At 40.8% G+C, this 19,339-nt stretch overlaps 1 protein-coding gene across 2 annotated transcripts in view; it reads right to left on the bottom strand.

Annotated features, from left to right (window-relative positions):
• Positions 1-19,159, bottom strand: part of samd11 (sterile alpha motif domain containing 11) — a 130,380-nt gene extending 111,221 nt beyond the window's left edge. The window contains exon 1 of one of the 2 annotated variants that reach the window (XM_074645012.1): positions 19,064-19,159. The gene's annotated coding sequence lies outside the window, so the exon portion shown is untranslated. Of the gene's footprint in view, positions 1-3,365; positions 3,529-19,063 lie in introns of those variants that run through there. The other variant, XM_074645011.1, reaches the window with a different exon arrangement.
• Between the last annotated feature and the right edge of the window lie 180 nt (positions 19,160-19,339).

The following is a 19,339-nucleotide window of genomic DNA, read 5'->3' as shown; positions in this document are numbered from 1 at the left end:
TAATAGAATAACATAAATAATATAAATGATGAAATCCTTGAGGAAGACTTTATTTGTGTGATCCATATGTCAAACTGACACACTAGTGAAAAAATAGTTAATATATTAGGGATGCACCGATACGACTTTTTCAGTCCTGATACCGATAGCGGTACCTGGGCTTTGGGTATCAGCCGATACCGAGTACTGATCCGGTACCAGTGTTTAATTAATAAGCTGTATGCCTCACTGTGTGGAGGTAACTGGATCATTGTCTATGTGTAAGGTAACATCAGGCCTGACTTGAACATTATTTTCCTAACTTTGTAAAGCAAAATATGAGCAATAAATAAATATATAAATGTATTTAATTGTTCTTTATTATTAAATTGATAACTCGTACACCAGCAGGGACTTGGTGGAAAATCTTCAAAATGTACATAAATTACAATTCAAGTGTAAACTTTTTTTACTGCTTCATATTAATTTGGTCCTGGACAAGATGCCCAGCAAGACATGGAACAAGAGGTCAGCTCTTTCTTTGTCGCTGGACATTATACCCAGATTTTTAATTCAAACCATACCAATACTTATACATCATTTTTCAAGGAATTAAATAAACATTGTATGTACATCTGTAATCAAAATTTGGACTTGGATATAGTTTTTAGAAAGGAAGGAGAAGATGGAGGGTTGGCTCTGTCAAATTATATCATTAATGAAGTTTTATAACTAAGTTTGGGAACAAAGACCTCCTCATAAACATCCCGTTTCCACAGCAAAAGTGTTTAAGCACACCTGGTATGTTCACTTCCCCTTGACTCACTTCCCCCACAAACCCCTTTTTCCTTTCTCTCAACCTTCTCTCTCGTTTGATTACAGAAAGCACTGTGGGTAAAAATCAGAGTTCACCAAGAGACGGCTTCCCCACTCAGAGTCTCGACTCGCCCGGTTCCCTTCACCTGTAGCCGACACCGGTCCATCATCGCTCTCTTCCATCCATCCATCAATCCATCCATCCATTCTCCTACGACCCCTCTTCACCTCATCCCCCCCACCCACGACCCTTGATCCCTATCTATCCCCTCACTTCCTCATCCCTTCATCCCTCAAACCCTCATCCCTTCATCCCGTCATCCCTTAATCCCCTTATCTATCGACCCTCATCCCCCATCCCCCTTCCTAACCCATTCTTAACCTCCTTCGTGACAAGCTAGTATTACATGATTGGTACCAATATTCCTTAGGTTTTGTAGTTTCATATGATGCCTATGATATCTATCTTCTTTAAAACTGAGCCTGATTCGATTGTGTTAATGCTTTAAGAAATTAGTGGCGTTCAAACGAATTTGCTTCAGGTCTACATATGTATTCAGGACACTTGCTAGATATTTACTTACATTAAAGGTCCCAAATTGTAAAAAAAGTGAGATTTTCAGGTCTTTTCTATAATAAAACAGGTTTAAGTGCTATATAAATACTGTTAAAACTATCAAAACGCTCAATATACGGAGAAATACACACAGCCTGTATTCAAAAACTGTGCTTTTGAAACAAGCCGTTAGGATTTCTGTCCATTTGTGAGGTCACAAATATTTAATATTTAGACCATTACACGGTTTTAAACATATAAATTCTAAATGTGTCCCAGTTTATTTCCTGTTGCAGTGTATGTGAATAACATCAGCTGACAGGAAGTAAACATGGACCCAAGCTGTTTCCTAGCAACACAATTCCTTTGCAATTCCGTTGAAATGCACTAAAACGGAGCATTTCAGACTGAGGGTGAATACAGGTATATTCAGGCAAACAGTATGAGACTGAGGGTGAATACAGGTATATTCAGGCAGACAGTATAAGACTGAGGGTGAATACAGGTATATTCAGGCAGACAGTATAAGACTGAGGGTAAATACAGGTATATTCAGGCAGACAGTATAAGACTGAGGGTGAATACAGGTATATTCAGGCAGACAGTATAAGACTGAGGGTAAATACAGGTATATTCAGGCAGACAGTATAAGACTGAGGGTGAATACAGGTATATTCAGGCAAACAGTATAAGACTGAGGGTGAATACAGGTATATTCAGGCAGACAGTATAAGACTGAGGGTGAATACAGGTATATTCAGGCAGACAGTATGAGACTGAGGGTGAATACAGGTATATTCAGGCAGACAGTATAAGACTGAGGGTGAATACAGGTATATTCAGGCAGACAGTATAAGACTGAGGGTGAATACAGGTATATTCAGGCAGACAGTATGAGACTGAGGGTGAATACAGGTATATTCAGGCAGACAGTATAAGACTGAGGGTGAATACAGGTATATTCAGGCAGACAGTATGAGGAAAATAAAGTGTTTTTTGAACATTACAGCATGTAAACATGTTCTAGTAGAAACACAAAATACAAGTATGAACCTGAAAATGAGCATGATATGGGACCTTTAATAAAACATCCCAGACCAGTTACAGTACTCTCATGTAACTTAGTAACTGGCCTTCTTTATTTTAAACTGAATATCATAACCAAGCCTCCTGTATATGAATGACAGGCAATCAGGCATCAGCTAACTAGGCTATTTGTTTTGTACTTTATGTGAGCGCCGCTAATAGGGAGGGCGGGCTACCGGTAAGCTAACTGAGCTAATGTTAGCTCAGTGTAAGGAATGCTGTATATTTGTGACATCACAAATGGACCGATATCCTAACGGCTTGTTTCAAACGCACAGTTTTTGAATACAGGCTGTGCGTATTTCTCCGTATATTGAGCGTTTTGATACTTTCACAGTATTTATATAGCACTTAAATCTGTTTTATAATATAAAAGACATGAAAATCTCACTTTTTACAATAAGGGACCTTTAAATAAATAAAAATAATAATAATGAAATAAAATAAATAATAAAAAATAAAGTTCATATTAACAGTAATAATAATAATTATAGGATAAATCCCAAACTACTGATAAAATAGTCTGATAAACTTTACCGTGTACAAGCAGACAATTTAACTGTTAGTGGTCATATCTGAAATCATAAATACATAAATCAAACTTTATGATGTTATCTAAAGAAACTCCGGGTCTACGACGGTCAACTACGCAACACTAGTTACCTTAAACATGTTTTATAAACATTTTATATGACATATCCAGGCCTCATTTTCACCACAGCTGTGTTTTAGGAGGTTTACGAGCAAAACTGTGAGAAAGAAATCCAGTTTAGCTGGTTAGCTAATACAGCCGTTGGTGATTTAACGGTCGGTGACAGTTTCAAACTAACGGTTTCTAGGTGACCGTTACTGCTCTTCTTCACGCTGGACAGTTATTTATGAGACTAATACTTTCCGGTTAATGGTCTTTATTGACGTGGTTACTCACCGTCTGTTGATAAACGACAAATTATGGTTTCATTCATCCATTAGGGTCTGTCTGTCTATCTGTCTGTCTGTCTGTCTGTTGTGATTGGAGGTTCAATCAGTCCTGTACCTGTCAGGTGATCAGCAGGTGATGAGCTGCTGTCTCTCAGCTCCAAATACCACATCCGGTGAGATTTCAATGTAAAATACGCATTTTGTTTTGTTTTTTTGTAATAATGCAAACCAAATAACAGGCTTTTTTTTAATAATAATAATAAAAAAGTGTACAGAAACATACAAATAGAGCACAAATGTAAATAATTGTCCCTCCATATTTTGATATTTTCCCCCCAGAGCCCCCTCCCCATTGCCGATAAGGATAACAAAAATAAACTAGAAAATTTCGCAAGAAATTTTGACCAGTGTGCCTGGTGCTGGGGGTATGGGTGGGGGGCGGGGTGCAGATTCAGACTGTCTGAGGTCCATAGTGAGGTCATCACTGTAGGCCCTTTCGCTGCGTGCGTGTCTGTCAGTGGTTGCCATGGTGATTGGGGGGCCGTGAGGAGTGTTTAGTTTCCTGTTAACATACAGTTAGAGTTGAGGGATTTTATTTTGAAAAGTAGGTGAATACCTAGTTCCTGTTATCATACAATGAGAGTTGGTGGGGCTTTTAATCACAGGTGTAATTGATAACATTAATTATGGCCCTGATCCATTGAAGCCTGGTTTAGAGCATGCTGGCTCACTGAAATGGCATGATACAGTAAATAGTGTGTGTGTGTGTGTGTGTGTGTGTGTGTGTGTGTGTGTGTTAGTTAGTCAGCCTGCTCTGATTGGCTAATGTGAATCAGCTGTCTAGCAGCAATCTGAAGTTGCCGTGGTGATTGGCCACTGCTGCAGTGGGGCAGTTTATAATAGGAGTTAACCAGAGACGTACATGTCATAAAAGTGCTTCTACGACAGAAACCGTGACTCCTATCGCTTAGATTGTTCATGAGACCAGTTAGGAGTCTCTGATGAACAAATGGTGCGACATTTGGGTGTGTAGTGTCAAAAATGTGACCTCGGCGGCAGTTTCGAAAAGTAGTAACTTTTTTCTCTGATCCAAAACATTCTGTGAAATTTAATATGGGGCCCTATGGGAGCAAAGCCTGCAGTTGCTCTCACGTTCAGGCATGTGTCGCCAAATGTGTAAGTCCGACTGATTCCATAGCTACATGTTTGCGACCGGCACAAAAATACCTACGTTTTGATGTATTAATTGTGTATGAGGAGTGGACGTTGTGGGCTACAGAGCAATTTGTTCGGAACATTTTCAAAAGATTTCAAAGCTTTCCCGCACTCTAGCGATGATGTCACGCGCTCTAGCCCTTAACGACCCACGCAATACACACCCATTATAAAATCTGAAACGGTCTGAAAATTTCACAAAACGTAAACTGCGATTTCGTGAAAACCGTGCCAGCTATCAAAAAATTTCCATTTGGCCAAATAAAGTCCCAAGTCTCGTGACCCGTTTAAACTTTTAATCCTGTTTCTACGTTAAAGTATGGCGACTCTGTATGGCCCCAAAGAGGAGTGTTTATGAGCACTCGTCACGTCGATTTTCAATGCATTCCAATGGAGAAAAAAATCGAGCTTTCGCGCGATTTTCTCGGGTACCGCTGCGCGAATCTCTTAGTCAGGTCATAGCACACGATTCCCGATCATTCCGCACGTTTTGATGTATTTTTTGTACAGGTGTTGGCAACGCTGCCGGAGGAGTAGCGCGGCAAAGTTTAGGCAGAAGTCTGAATAATTATAAGCCCGACGAATAATAGACCAGTGTGCTTTGCACAAGGCTTTGCCTTGTGCTTCTAGGCACACTGGAATAAAAAAAAGTTAAACTAAATTACTAAAAATATTTTTAAGATTTGTCTTTGTGTTCAACTCTCTGGCTTAACTCCTGTGCTTGTTTTATGCATGTTAGTGCCCTAGATGATAGGGTGTACTGTCCTAGACCATTAACAATTTATCATTATTTACTTGTGTTATATATATATATATATATATATATATATATATATATATATATATATATACACATTTTTTTTAATTTTTTTTTAACTATGACTTTTATTTCATTTGTACATGTGTGTGTATTTATTTATTTATTGTACACTTGTTTTTTTTTAGTGCCCTCTGGGTATTGTCATGGGTGGGCGGTGGGCAGGATATCTATCAGTCCAAACATGTTTTTGCAATGGATTGTCAGAGTTGTATTAACAAAATTCAGAAATAAACTCTGTTTAAAAAAAATAATAATAATAATAATAATAATAATAATAATGAAAAAAATAATAAAATAAAATAAATAATACAAAATAAAGTACATATTGATAGTAATAATAATTATAGGATAAATCCCAAACTACAGATAAAATAGTCTGATAAACTTTACCATGTACAAATTGATAATTTAACTGTTAGTGGTCATATCTGTTTACACATAAATCGAACTTTATAAAATTAAAACATAAATTAATAGGCTTTTAATGTGAAGACAAAGTCTACATTTCCTTTGAAGAAGGCTCAACCAAACCTTTACCAACCCATACCATATAGTATTATAATAGTATAAATACTGTATTTAAAAGTAGTAGGCTGATGTCATATTAGAAAAATAGTCACTGGATGAAGTTTACGCCTATTTACTGGAGGATGTTTGAAATGTATTGTGGCTAAAATGCCTTAAGAAATCATTAAATTAAAGCTCAGAATAACTATTTGAATGCATTTCAGATGCAATAGAACTGTATAAAAGCATCTAAAAGGTGAATGTAAACTTGTTTTCGATAAAAGCAGCATGCAACTCTTACATATAAATGTGTATATTACTCAGTGCACAACTCTTTTTAATGTCTGTACCAAAATATTTCCCCCATATATTCTCAGAATGTATACAGTATAGTCACACACATAAGGAGGTTGGCAAAACTGCATTAACAAGACTCAAGACCTTACACTCTAGAGAAATTACTAAATTGGCTGAAAGATTGATGGCTTTCCCTTCAGAGCTGCCCTCTAAAGTCCTGTATTTTCTGTTGATAGTCCACTAATGAGTAAGTGCCAGCAGAAGAGCTTGGGGGGGAAAAACAACTTTCTATTATGCTTTTTTTGTCCTCTTTATGTCACTCAAATACTGAATCAATTTTAAAACATTTGATTAGTTAGATTAGGATTTTGCTCTGGCACCCTCTGCTGGTCGATCATCATCAATCAAACTTTCTTTATATTATTGCACCTTCTGAACAAATCAAATGCACTTCAAAGAAGCTGTTGATGAAATGTTGATTAAACAAAATATAAGTAAAAAGAAAAAGTATAAAATAGTGTAAATAAAAACCCACAAGAATTATAAAACACTATATAAAAGCCAGACTAAATAGATGTTTTTTAGTTTACGTTTAACAGGAAACAAGAAACATCTGAAGTCACAATTTGCAAATTTTTTGGAAAATGATATGTCTACAGAATATACAACATACCCTTGTGTTTACAGGATTTTATATCTAAATAGCATAGCTATAGTTATTTAGACAAGGCACATGTTCACTAACGCTGCAAACCTAAATCAAAGCTTACAATCTTCAGCTGCATATTTTTTATTTTTCTAGAGATCCCTGAATTAAAACACTTACTTTTCAAAACAAAACTTGACTCACTGTCATCTCAAGAAGGGTTTCCCATTTAGTCAAAGATAAACCACGGACATCGCACAACACCAGCGGTGGAAGAATCTTTTACTCGAGTTAAAGTACCGATACCATGAGTACTCCATCAACAAGTAAAAGTCATTCAATTAAAATCTTGCTTAAATAAAAGAACAGAAGTGTTATAATCAAAATGTACTGAAAGTATCAAAAGTAAAAAATACTTGTTTTGCGAATTATATATTATTATATTTACATAATATAATATATCAGTAGTTTAGTTCAGTGGTTCCCAACCCGGGGGTCACAAAATAAATCTGAGGGGTCATGAGATGATAAATCAGGTAGAAAAGAAAAGTTTTGCTACGAAAATTTCTATTAATAATTTGGATTTTTTTCTAATATTTGATTTCTAGTGAAATGTCTGAGAATTTAAATCTATTTAAATTAAACTATTTGGAAAAAATTTGGGGGCAAAACTAGAGCAACCACTGGTTTAATTTTTAACAAATTGTATTTTATATTATTGTACTATCTGTCATTCTATATGGTGCTGAGTGCTGGAGAATGAGTGAAAGAGACATAGGCAAGCTATCCAGCTTTCACAACACCCGCCTCAGAAAGATCACGAGGATATTCTGGCCAAGGAAGATTACAGACCATGAACTACACAAAACGACAGGGTGCTCGGACATGGAAACAATATTGATAAGAAGAAGATGGAGACGGCTTGGGCATGTATTAAGGAAACCATCTGATGACATGACAAAAGTGGCATTGCGTTGGACACAAGAGGGAAAACGCAAAAGAGGGAGGCCCAAAACAACCTGGAGACGAACCATCGAAGGAGAAATGAAGACGAGAGGATACAGCTGGAACAGCATTGAGAAGAAAGCAAACAAAAGAGATGAGTGGAGATCCTTTGTCCTTGCCCGATGTGCCACCAGGCGACACAAGGACTAAGTAAGTATTCTATAAACTGATTATGTACTAATAACTAACTAATAACTATATCTATCAAATAAGTATCCTAAAATGGAAACACTCAAGTAAAGTACACATACTTCAAAACAGTACTTGAGTAAAAGTACTTAGTTACTTCCCACCACTGCACAGAACATTTTTGTTTAACACAAAATTTCACTCGTCGTCTTTGCTGAATTTCTTTCCTAAAACAGATGAGATCCTCCGTGGAGTCTGGCACGTGCAAATGTCCTCAATCCTGTGAGGGCGTTATATACAAAAACAGACTATTCTGGGTTGTAAAATAATGCCATTTTTCACATTTTATTCATCTTACTGCCACCCGCACATAAACACACACACTTATACAACACTGCAGCACAATAAACAAACAAAGTAGAATAACTGGTGTCTTCTTTTAAGACTCTTTTCCCCCCATGTAACCTATTTCTCTTCATGTGGTGACACTGTGAGGTAAGCGAGGTGCTCACAGAGGCGGTGCTGCTGGTTGGTCGGTGTGGGAGGCCAGAGGCTCGCAGACAAACAGAGTGTGACGGGTCCGCTCAGCCAAGCCGCGACAGAGGGTCACGCTTATAGCCGAGCTGGAGACAAGGTCGGCCATGATGAGACTGACAAGCAACACTGGTGGAGATTACACATAAGCCTTTGTTCGCCCAGTGGCCTCTCGCTCGGTCTCCTTTTCCCTTCACAGGCTCTCATATCTCTCTTACACAACGTCAAGTGTTTACCATCTTATTTGCCTCCACTGAAAGCCATTCGTTTAAACATTTCTTCCTCCCTGCAGCGTAGCTAGTGCAAGGACATTTTTCATCCTTTAATGGGGGCAAGCAGGCAATGAAAGAGACGGCGTTTACTACTTTTATTCATACTCACCTACAGAGAGCAGCCTCCTTGATTTAGAGAGCTCGTACTGTACTGTTACGAGAACAGACAGTTAGCAAACCTGCCACGCTCGACTCCCACACAGTCACTGAGCTGTTTCTGTCAGCAGCGAGTGGGAGAACATGGCACCATGGCGTGTTTGCTAACGGTTAGGACACACACACACACACACACACACACGTTGCACAAACACAACATTATCACTGTTTACACATGCTGCCTGTTGAAGCTCATATATGCACAGAGCAACTGTGCAAACTGCAATAAAACTTACATCAGCATGTGTGTGTCCACAGCAGCTGGTAATTGTAGGAGCGACCAGACTGTGCGGGGCCACATGTAGAAAAAGTATCTGTCAGATTGTTATATGTGTACAGGAAATACTGCATGCAATATGAAATACTACTATAATAAAGCTGAGTAATAACCTCTTAAAGGAACAGTGGGTAACATGTCAGGGGATCTGTTAGCAGAAATGGACTTTAATATGTTTTTATTAGTGTATAATCACCTGAAATGTTGCGTTTTTGTTATCTTAGATATCTATATAGGGAGCGGGTCCTCTTCACGGAGTCCTCCATGTTGCTCCGCCATGTTTCTACAGAACGGACAATCCAAACACTGGCTTTAGAGAGAGCATTTTGTGTTTTTACGTTACCCGAAGGCCACCATAGTTCTCCGACACGCTTGTTTAAGGGGCCGTACACATGACGTGTCTTTTGCACGCAAATGCATTGTTAGACGCGAGGCGAGAGCGACGGCGTTGTGGCGTGCAAGTGTTCTCAAGCACCTACTTCTCGGGCCGCAACGGCTGCACTCCGAGATAAAAATAGTTAAATTTTGAAACGCTGCAGCGCACACCACATGTCATGTGACGAGGAACAACCAATCATAGTCGGCAGATATCTTTTCTTTCTTCCGTAAAGACAAAAGAAAGTCTACGGTAAATATATGGAGGAGAAGTTAATCATTTTAGTGCTACCCAGAGCTTTACCACCTGTCCCACAAACTATTTTACTCGGCCATATTGACAAAGAGAAATCAAGTGTAAAGCTACTGTGAGGGATTTACGGTGCTGGAAATCAATTTATCTTTGTTTTGATTGTGTTTAGTTTAGTCAGTGAGGCTTCCTGCTAAATTACCACAACTTCATCATCATCGACATCGAAGCACGCAGGTTTTGGTTTTAGGTTTGGTAACGGCAGGCGCAACAGGATCGCAACCTCCCAAGGACATTGGAAAGAAACAAAAAGCGGCACGGCTGGCGTTTTCCAAGTGTTTTTTAGACACGGCATGTGTACTGTGGTGACGTTCTGGTCGGTTGCAATCTGCAACCACACCACTAGATGCCGCCTATAATCCTGCACACTGCACCTTTAAGGGATATCTACTGTTCATTCTGCTCAACAAAACCACTCTAAGTGTTGAGGATCACATATTTGCCAGAGTTAATTAGTTTTCAGCTAATAATCAGATCCTGTTTACAGGCAGCAGTAGAGCACTTTGCCAAATCAAATAAAAATGTTCCGGGCGGAAAATTAAAATTATTCAAATTTGGTTTTGTCCTCCTTTTTGACAATAGAAAAATGAGAATCAAACTTTATATTGTTATTAATTCGAGGGCAAAACTGTGTCTGTAAGCATGTTTTGCATAAAAAAATAGATCAACCTTTAAACCACATAGCCATTTACTGTATGTGTATTCACACTATTTCCACTAGAGGACTCTCTGCACCACTTTCTATCCAAACCCAAGCATCATGGAGCCCACTGAAGGCAGACGTGTTGGAGGAGGTTACAGCTCTCCCTGAAGAGGGCGGCCTTGTCAAGCTGCCTTTAAATTACTGTCCTCTGCTCTCATTTCATGAATTAACAGCTTACACACCTGCTGTAAAACCTCACACAGTAAAAAAGAAAGCAAACACATAAAAAAAAACACCTAAAAAGATTCATTCTTTGCACTATTTTGCAAACTGGTGGGAAATGATCACTAATAATAGCACACAAAAACCAGAGCAGCACATGAACAAAAAAGACAATCAAATAAAGTGAATGAAGACAAGCTGTAAAAGAGTTTAATGGTGAACTTGCAGCCCCTGTGGTAGCGCCGCGTTCGTCTCAGGCGGTTGGAGCTGGTGTGTGTTGTGCTCGCTGCTCTTTGTTCTAACCAGAGCATATGCCACAAGCCCTCACTGCTTTTCCTCAACAGCTGCTAAGCCCATTAAATCTGCAGCCAGCCACCGGAGTTGAGGGCTTACAGGGAGGGAGGAGGGCTCCACTAAACCATGCACTGTTCCTCCAGAACCCCAGGGGCTGCACCAGAGAAATGTTCAACATGAACACTGATAATCGGGATGAGCGGGTGTACATCCCGCTTCATGCATCTGTTCTGTTTGCAACACGTCTATTCATCAAATTAAATCAGATTAGTATAATAAAATTTGTGTTTGGATCACATGGTGAGATATATTGATGCAGGCTAGACTAAAGAAAAAGGCTATCCTATGAGGTGCCTTTAAAAGGAGAATTTATGAGCAGCGTGGTGATTACCCAGCATCCATTCTGCATCATTTAGTGAACTAACACTCCTGCCTGTTTGCTCTGCAGTCCTGCGCCTCGGGCTCTGAAGCTCAATGGCTCCCAGTGCTTCTATTTGCTGTGCTGCAGGATATCACAACACTATTCATTTCCAGGCTTCACATCACCTCATTAAACTGACCTGTCCCTCTGCACGGCATTAAAGCTTTATGAAGACGTTCCCTCCACAGAAAAAAAAAGAAAGAAAATACAGTGTGTATGCCTCTTTTATTTTCGTCTCTCAGCTCGCTGCTCTCAGCTGGTGGAAAGCACCACAGCCAAGGGATTAACCACAGCCTCTGATTAGTAGCCCACTACTGCACCCGAAGGAGGCTTTTATACTCAAATCACAAACACTGCCTACAAACCTCTGGATCACACAGCTCAAAAGACATTTCATTTGTATCATTATAGAGATATCAACCGTTTCTTGTCATTACATTTCATAATAAATATGTGCATGCAGTTTTATAATACAGCAGGATTGGCAGAGGCAGTGAAGTGTGGCAGCCAGATCAAATATTAAGCTGTCAGCGTAACACCACATGTTCTGTATAAACCTACAGTACTGTGGTATTAAAGCGTGCCTTCTAACATGCTAATATTATTACAATTTTAAAAGGTACAGTGTGTAGGATTTGGTGACATCTAGTGGTGTGGTTGCAGATTGCAACCGACTGAGCACCGCTCCGCTCACTCATCCCTTTCCAAGACTATGGTACGTGAGACGTTGAGTGCAAAACCGTGGTAACGCCGTCGCCAAGAGGCCATCCTTACCCAGCCCATTCTCATTCCCAGGGCGTCAAATACCGAGGCTTTGTCACGGGCATCAGCGCTCGATACGAAATGCACCGGGCATTCCATTAACAACAATATAAACCCATCTGTGGCAATAGTAAACGCTAGGAGAAAGTGCACCCGCAGTGTGATGACGTAGTTTAGAGTGGGCGGGAGGGGAGGTGGATGGGTCCAACAAACACAAAGCTTTTATCCAGGACACCGCTGTTCGTGTCCCGTGTGTTAAGTTTCACTTTCGCGTTACAATCAGCTGTTCATTCGTATTCCGAGTTCACAACGTTCAGTTTCATTTTCACTTTACAAACATGGTAGTTTTAAGCCCAACCATGTAGTTCTTTCCTAAACCTAACTACAGTGGTTTTGTTGCCTAAACCTAAAGAGACGCCAAGGGTCACTATAGCGGTTTTGATGCCGAAAATAAAGTGCCAAAGCGGCAGTATGTGACGAATTGGGATGAGAGCGTGTTGCAACAGCGGTACCAGGGTTTTGCACTCTGCGGCTCAAGTTACCGCACTTTCACAAGCATGTCGGAGAACTACGGTGGCCTTCAGGTAACGTAAAAACGTGAGTCTTTCTCTAGAGCCAGAGTTTGGTTTGTCCGTTCTGGGCTAGTGTAGAAACATGCCAGAGCAACATGGCGGACTCTGTGGAGATGTGAAGGGCTCATTCTAAGCTAACGAAAACACGACGATTCTTAGTTTCAGGTGATTATACACTAATGAAAACATAGTTATGAATATTATATTCCATTTCTGCTAACGGATCAGATGTTACACACTGTTCCTTTAATAGGGACAAAATGTATTATTTGGATTATAGTTTATGTTTTCCTTTATGGTTGAGCATAAAAAGCAGCTCCACTTGTGTAGCCTTTGTTGAACCGATCCTTATCACTGTACTGAGGCCAGTTTACAGACTTCATACTGATAAACTCAAAGAGAACATAAAAAAATAGCAGCACAGATACGTTCATTTGTTTTAAGCCATTTTAGCCCACAGCCTTATTATCTAGTGAAATAGAGCAGTGGTGCGGGTGAAGCAATCGGTGGAGAGAAACCAGCCTCAGTGTAAAGTATGTGATGGTGCTGGAGCGGGTCTATTACTGCTGAATCTTCCCAGAGATGCTACTTTCACCCAAGATAAATTGAACTCCGGCGCGGGGACAAATATTGTGCTCGTCGCCTCTTCTCTTGATAACTGAGGTGAGGGAGGAGGCCCGGAGCAGCGTGCATTTAAACATCTTCTTTTGCCATCTCCTAGGTGGTGCTGCTTGTCCTCGGGGCCTCTACCCGCCCGCCGGTGAGTTTATCGGCCTGCAGCCCACAGTCGCAGAGCATTCTCCTCCATAGACTCGCACTGGAGATTAATTACACAGCGGAGGTGAGGAGGGAAAAACAAAGGCCAATCCATCTGCGTCAGGGCAAGTGGACAGCCCCACGGCGCAGCAGGTGTATGCTCTGACAACGCCATCTATCAGAGGGACGGCCATTACACAAACACAAGGTCAGGGTGCTTCCTGTCTCCTCTGGCCCCCGAGCCACGGCGTGGCAACCCCCGGCTGCACCTCTGAGGACACTTGTTGGCCGTCTGACCGCCTTTTCCTTCTCTGGCCCGGTCCTCAGAACAATAGGAGGCGAAGCCAACCCGCCGCCACACTGCAGAGAGAGCCGCTACCGGGCTACTCCGAGGTAGCGGGCGACTGACAGCACACTATCAGTCCCGGCCCCACAGACTGATGATAGCTGAGGAAATTGCTGAGGAGTAGGAGCCATTTACCGGCTGTGATTTATTTAGCGTTGGTGCTGTTGCTACCCTGAGACAGGCAGGCTTTATAAAGCCACCACAGCAAGTGTGACAGGCCAGGGTCGGAGCGGGGTTATCGTCTGCGTGATGGGAGACGGGCAGTGTGGAGCTGCTGAGCTATTAAAGCAGGTCAGTCAGTTAATGAGGCCGGCATTTCATCCCCAAATCACATCCGTTGTGCTCATCACTGAAATGAAGTTACAGTGAACAGAAATTGGTTGATATGCAGAAAGCGAATTATATTAAAGGGACAGTGTGTAGGATTTGGCGACATCTAGTGGTGTGGTTACAGACTGCAACCAGCTGAGTACCTCTTGGTCACTCCACCTTTTCCAAGACTATAGATCCATTCGCCTCACTCAGAGGTCATCCTTTCCATAATAACACTACTTTAAGAGCAGCTAAAGTCAGACTGAAGTCTGAAGTCAGACGGCGGCTGGGGGTTACAGACGTTACAGTTTCACAAGCGTGTCGGAGAACTACGGTGGCCTTCAGGTAACGTAAAAACGTGAAAGTCTCTCTCTAGAGTCAATGTTTGGTTTGTCCGTTCTGTTCTACTGTAGAAACATGGTGGACTCCGTGAAGACGACCCGCTCCCTATGAAGATATGAAGGGCTCAATCTAAGCAAACGAAAACACAACGATTCTTATTTTCAGGTGATTACACACTAAAGAAAACATAGTTATGAATATTGTTGTCCATTTATGCTAATAGATCCCCTGAAATGTTACACGATGTTCCTCTAAGTTTGGCAGTGAGTGCAGCAGGAGCTCAGACATTCGCATTACAATTATGATATAAAGAACATTAAAGTAAAGTAGTCACATAAACTCGCTGCTTTGAGTGAAATGGTTTTCTAATACGAGGCAGAAATGTGAATGTGACAATCTTGTGTTTGGCTAAAGTCATGTTTACATCTCTAAACATGTAATACGGCTATTTTTGCAGTTTAAATATGCAACAACATTGAATATAACTGTTGACTTCACAAATAGATCAAAATGTCTTTCCAAGGTTTAGTTAGTATTTAGTTGCTCTTTTCTGAGCTATTCCTGGAGCACCATCCACAATTTGCTTTAATGTTCTCCAGCAGTGAGCAGCTCTTCTGTTTCCTGTGTTTAATGCATTGTGGGACAATAACGTTCATCAAGAGCACACTAAAAAAAACTCAAGCATTTTAATATGCATACTGACTTTTTGAGTAGCTTTTACTTACTTATCTTCCAGTGAGGATACAAATCAAACACTGCTTAGATGCTCTAGATATCCTATCATCTGCAGTGGTAGCAACAAGTGTTTACAGCCGTGCAGAGCGGAGCAGCGAAGGCTTTAATGGGTTAAATAGCCCGCCTTAAAGCAAAGGGTGCGTTGGATATGTATTACAGCAAGCAGCCGATGTCACTAGTAGACGTAGCAGAGCATCTCCTGTTTTGTGCCTGAACTCGCTGCCAGGCTGAGGTCCATAAATGTGATTTGCAAAAGCAGGATGTTTTCTGCTCATAAAAATCTTTCTATCAGGTTTAACTGACTTCACTTCTCTGGGCTGTATCCGCTCTGATGGCAAGAAGTTAAATAAAGTCAATAAAGCATTGTTTGTGATACATGTCTGACAATATGGTGAGCTTCCTGTTTCTGAAAATGAGATTATTAGATTTAACCTTAGCGAACATTTCTCCTTTCCATGTCCATAGTTTTAAGAGCAAATCATATCTCCATTTCATTTTTAAAGTTTTATTTCTGACCTTGTTGTGTGCGACTTTAGAGAAAAAGTTGTTTTTATTAAATTAAAGGGGACCTGTTATGCTTTTGTGCTTTTCCCTTTTTTTAGTGTGTTATGTAGTTTTTTGTGCATGTAAAAGGTCTGCAAAGTTAAAATGTCCACACCAAAGTGAGTTACTCTCCCCCACAGAAACTCTGCTCCTGAACTGCCTGAAACGCTTTCTAGCTTTTCTTTCGTAACGTGGTGATGTCACCAAGTAACACATTTGCATAATACCCATAATACCTGCCTTAGTGGCTAGTTTGGCACGTCCTCAACCAAAGCTAGTTAGAGCGGAGCTGGAGCGGAGTCCGAAGAGTTTGGTTTGGTTGACCAATCACAACAGAGTAGGCCAGCTGACCAATCAGAGCAGACTCAAACAGAGTGTTTCAGACATGTGGGTGACAAGAGGTGCTGCAAATCAGCTGGTATGAGAAAAATAAAGCGTTTTTGAAAATTAAAGCATGTAAACATGTTGTAGTAGAAACCCAAAATACAAGTATGACCCTGAAAATAAGCATGATAGGTCCTCTTTAATATGTCTTTATGCATGGGATCTGTTTAATATCTAAAATGCAGACAAGACATGTAGAAAGTTCAGTTTGCTTGATGCAAAACTGGTGGAGAAAAGAATAAAACCTGCATGAAGAACCACAGCAAACTGTACAAAAGTACATGCTGCTAAGAAGTTCATAATGTCAAACAGACATATCTATCATAAGCGTATCATTAAGCCGGCGTCTGTGCAAGTCAGTTTGGTATTTATTATATACTTTCTGATTTAAGGACTAACAGAATTTGTTGGTACATACAAGAGTACAACAAATCTGTTTTTGAGTTATAGAAGGTTGTGAAACCGTCGTGACTACATTAAAGGGGTTAGGGGTAAGCCACATGGCCGTATGCAGACTGTTGCTTCAATCCATTTCTTTTCTCTTTGAGCAGAGGAGAGAATAAATGTGAAGTAGTGCGCTGCCAAAAGAACCAATATCCCTCCACTGACCCAATATTTTGAGATGACAGTAGAGGACATTTTTGTGGACTGTAGCCCCGGCAGTCTCCTTATTTTTTTTTCAGACTTTCCACTCGGTGGACGGTGAATTGAAATGTTGTGCTGTGTGAAGAATCTGAAATGTCAGGTCTGTGTGACTCTGACGGTGCACAGACGCTGACGAAAGCAACATGAAGGCCTGTGTGGACAGTTGGAAGGGCAGTACCAGGGCTCAGAGTGCTGCACCGCTGAACGCTAAGTCTCTGCCAGCTGCATGTTTTATGACAACACATTAAAGAGGAGCCTGGAAGTCTAGCGTGTGAAGCCTTGCATTGTCTGTCCTCTGCCAGCGAGCAACCCAACCTGGCACGCTTTATTGAACAAAGAGTTCCTACGACGACTCTGGCTACAGGCTGCTCCCTTGAAATCTAACTCGAGACAATAGGAGCAGAAGGGAGAGGGAGTGTGGGAGAACGAGAGGCAGTGTGTGTGTGTGTGAGTGTGAGTGAGGTTTGCGGTAGGCGTCGGCAAAGCCAAGGACTCCTGAGGGCGTATATGTGTGTGTGTGTGTGTGTGTGTGTGTGTGTGTGTGTGTGTGTGTTGGGAGTGGGTGAGGAATGCTCGGGTCGGGCCAGTGGCCGCACTGGGTTGATCTGCTGGTGCAGACAAGGGGGAATCCAGATCGGCTATGACAGGAATGTGAGAGCAGGATATCATTAGACGCATGGGAGCTGCAGCCTCAAACACACAGCAGACAGCAACGCAAACACATACATCCACATAAACTGACACACACACACACACACACACACACACACACACACACACACAGGGGACGTTATTACAGCGGGGGATTCAACATTAAGGTGGATCGAAATGGCAGCCGACTCTTGGACATGAAATATGACGCGGTGGTATTTAGAGCAGTAGTATCCTCCCCGACTTCTATTTCAACAATCTTTTTATTGGTGTCCAACCAAGATGTAACGGAGAGCTCAGCCTTCACAGCTTTATTTAAAGAGGAATAGAGCACTGCAGGGATGACATAGTTTTGAAGGCCAAACAGGAAGTTAGCATCGCCCTGGTTCCCTCCACAAAAGGCCAATGGGATTGTTCCATTGTGTTTTGGATTATTGCAGAAAATAAACTGTGGTAAACACACGTTTCTAGTTAGAAACCGCCTTTTTAAGACATGTAGAAGCTTCAAAGTTCATGAGTAGGGTATTTATTGATGTATTTTATGTTGTAGAACAAAATGTTAAAATGTCTTCAGCTTGTGTTAACCACAGACTTTATTTCAGGCATCTAACAAAAAAACATTGACTTCCAGACGAGGGAACCAGAAGTGCTAAATTGTTAACTCATTTCTGGGTTTTAGGACTCATTCCTGCAGCTCTCTATTGGACCGATTTTACTCATTAAAGTCTATTTTCAGGCCTTGGTGAGTACTACTGCATAATGTGAAAGAAGTTGTAAAAAGCCTTTTGTGGCTCCAGATGGAGCTGTGTGAAATCTGAAAAACTGCCTCAAGTGATGTCACTTGAGTCAGCATCAGTTAGGGCTGAAGACTACAAGTTTGATAATAAAAACACAGGATGGCGTATAAATAGCACAACATTACATTTGATGTGTCATGAAGACGCATTTTAGCCTGTCATTTGTACGCCATGCAACAAAAACATACTGTACAAATGACACAGTAACGTCTGCAGTTAGGTTTAGGCAACAAAACCTTGGGTTTAGAAAAAAACATCATGGTTGGGCATGAAAAAAGTACGTAAACTAAGTAAATCACGTATGGAAATAACGCAACAGTAGTACGGAAAACACAAACATCACTAAAAAAACAAAACACCGTTGTTGGACCCATCTACCTCCCCACCCACCAACCATACGCAGTCTTTCTCCCTTTCTATCCTGCGTCACTAGCTCTGAGCGCAGCATATTTACCCAGATGTGTTTACATTGCAGTCAGTACAGACTACATGGTGTACAAATGACACATGAAAAGCAAGAACGGCGTTCTTATTGCACGCTAAATGCCTTGTGCATTAACGTAGCATTTATACACCTTTACTTGGCAAAGTTGTATGAAGCCTCCAGAGGGAGCTGCGTGAACTCTGATAAATATCCTCAACTGATGTCACTTGAGTCAACATCTGCTGGGTCTGAAGACTACAAGTTTGAAACTGAAATCTGTTGATGCAGAGTTAGACAGAAGAAGTGATCTTACCAGACCTCTAGACCACTCCTCAGCTCTGCTGGAGGCCAACAGCTCAAGACTACATTAGCCTCTACTGGCATAGCACACCTGAAACTAACGAATCCACTATCTGTGACCAAGTTGCATTATGGGTAGTGTAGTCACCAGGTATTGACAAGGAATAATGCCAAAAATCTTAAGAAAAAAAAGCATTTTATCATGCAGAATGGCCCAGATCAGTCTTATTATTTATTATACCATATTATATTATTATATATTATAAAATAATATAATGTTATAGCTGGT

Source organism: Sebastes fasciatus, chromosome 8 (genome assembly GCF_043250625.1).
Source record: "Sebastes fasciatus isolate fSebFas1 chromosome 8, fSebFas1.pri, whole genome shotgun sequence".
Taxonomy (NCBI): Eukaryota; Metazoa; Chordata; class Actinopteri; order Perciformes; family Sebastidae; genus Sebastes; species Sebastes fasciatus.
The sequence above is the reverse complement of the archived record's forward strand: the minus strand, read 5'-3'. Positions and strand labels throughout refer to the sequence as shown.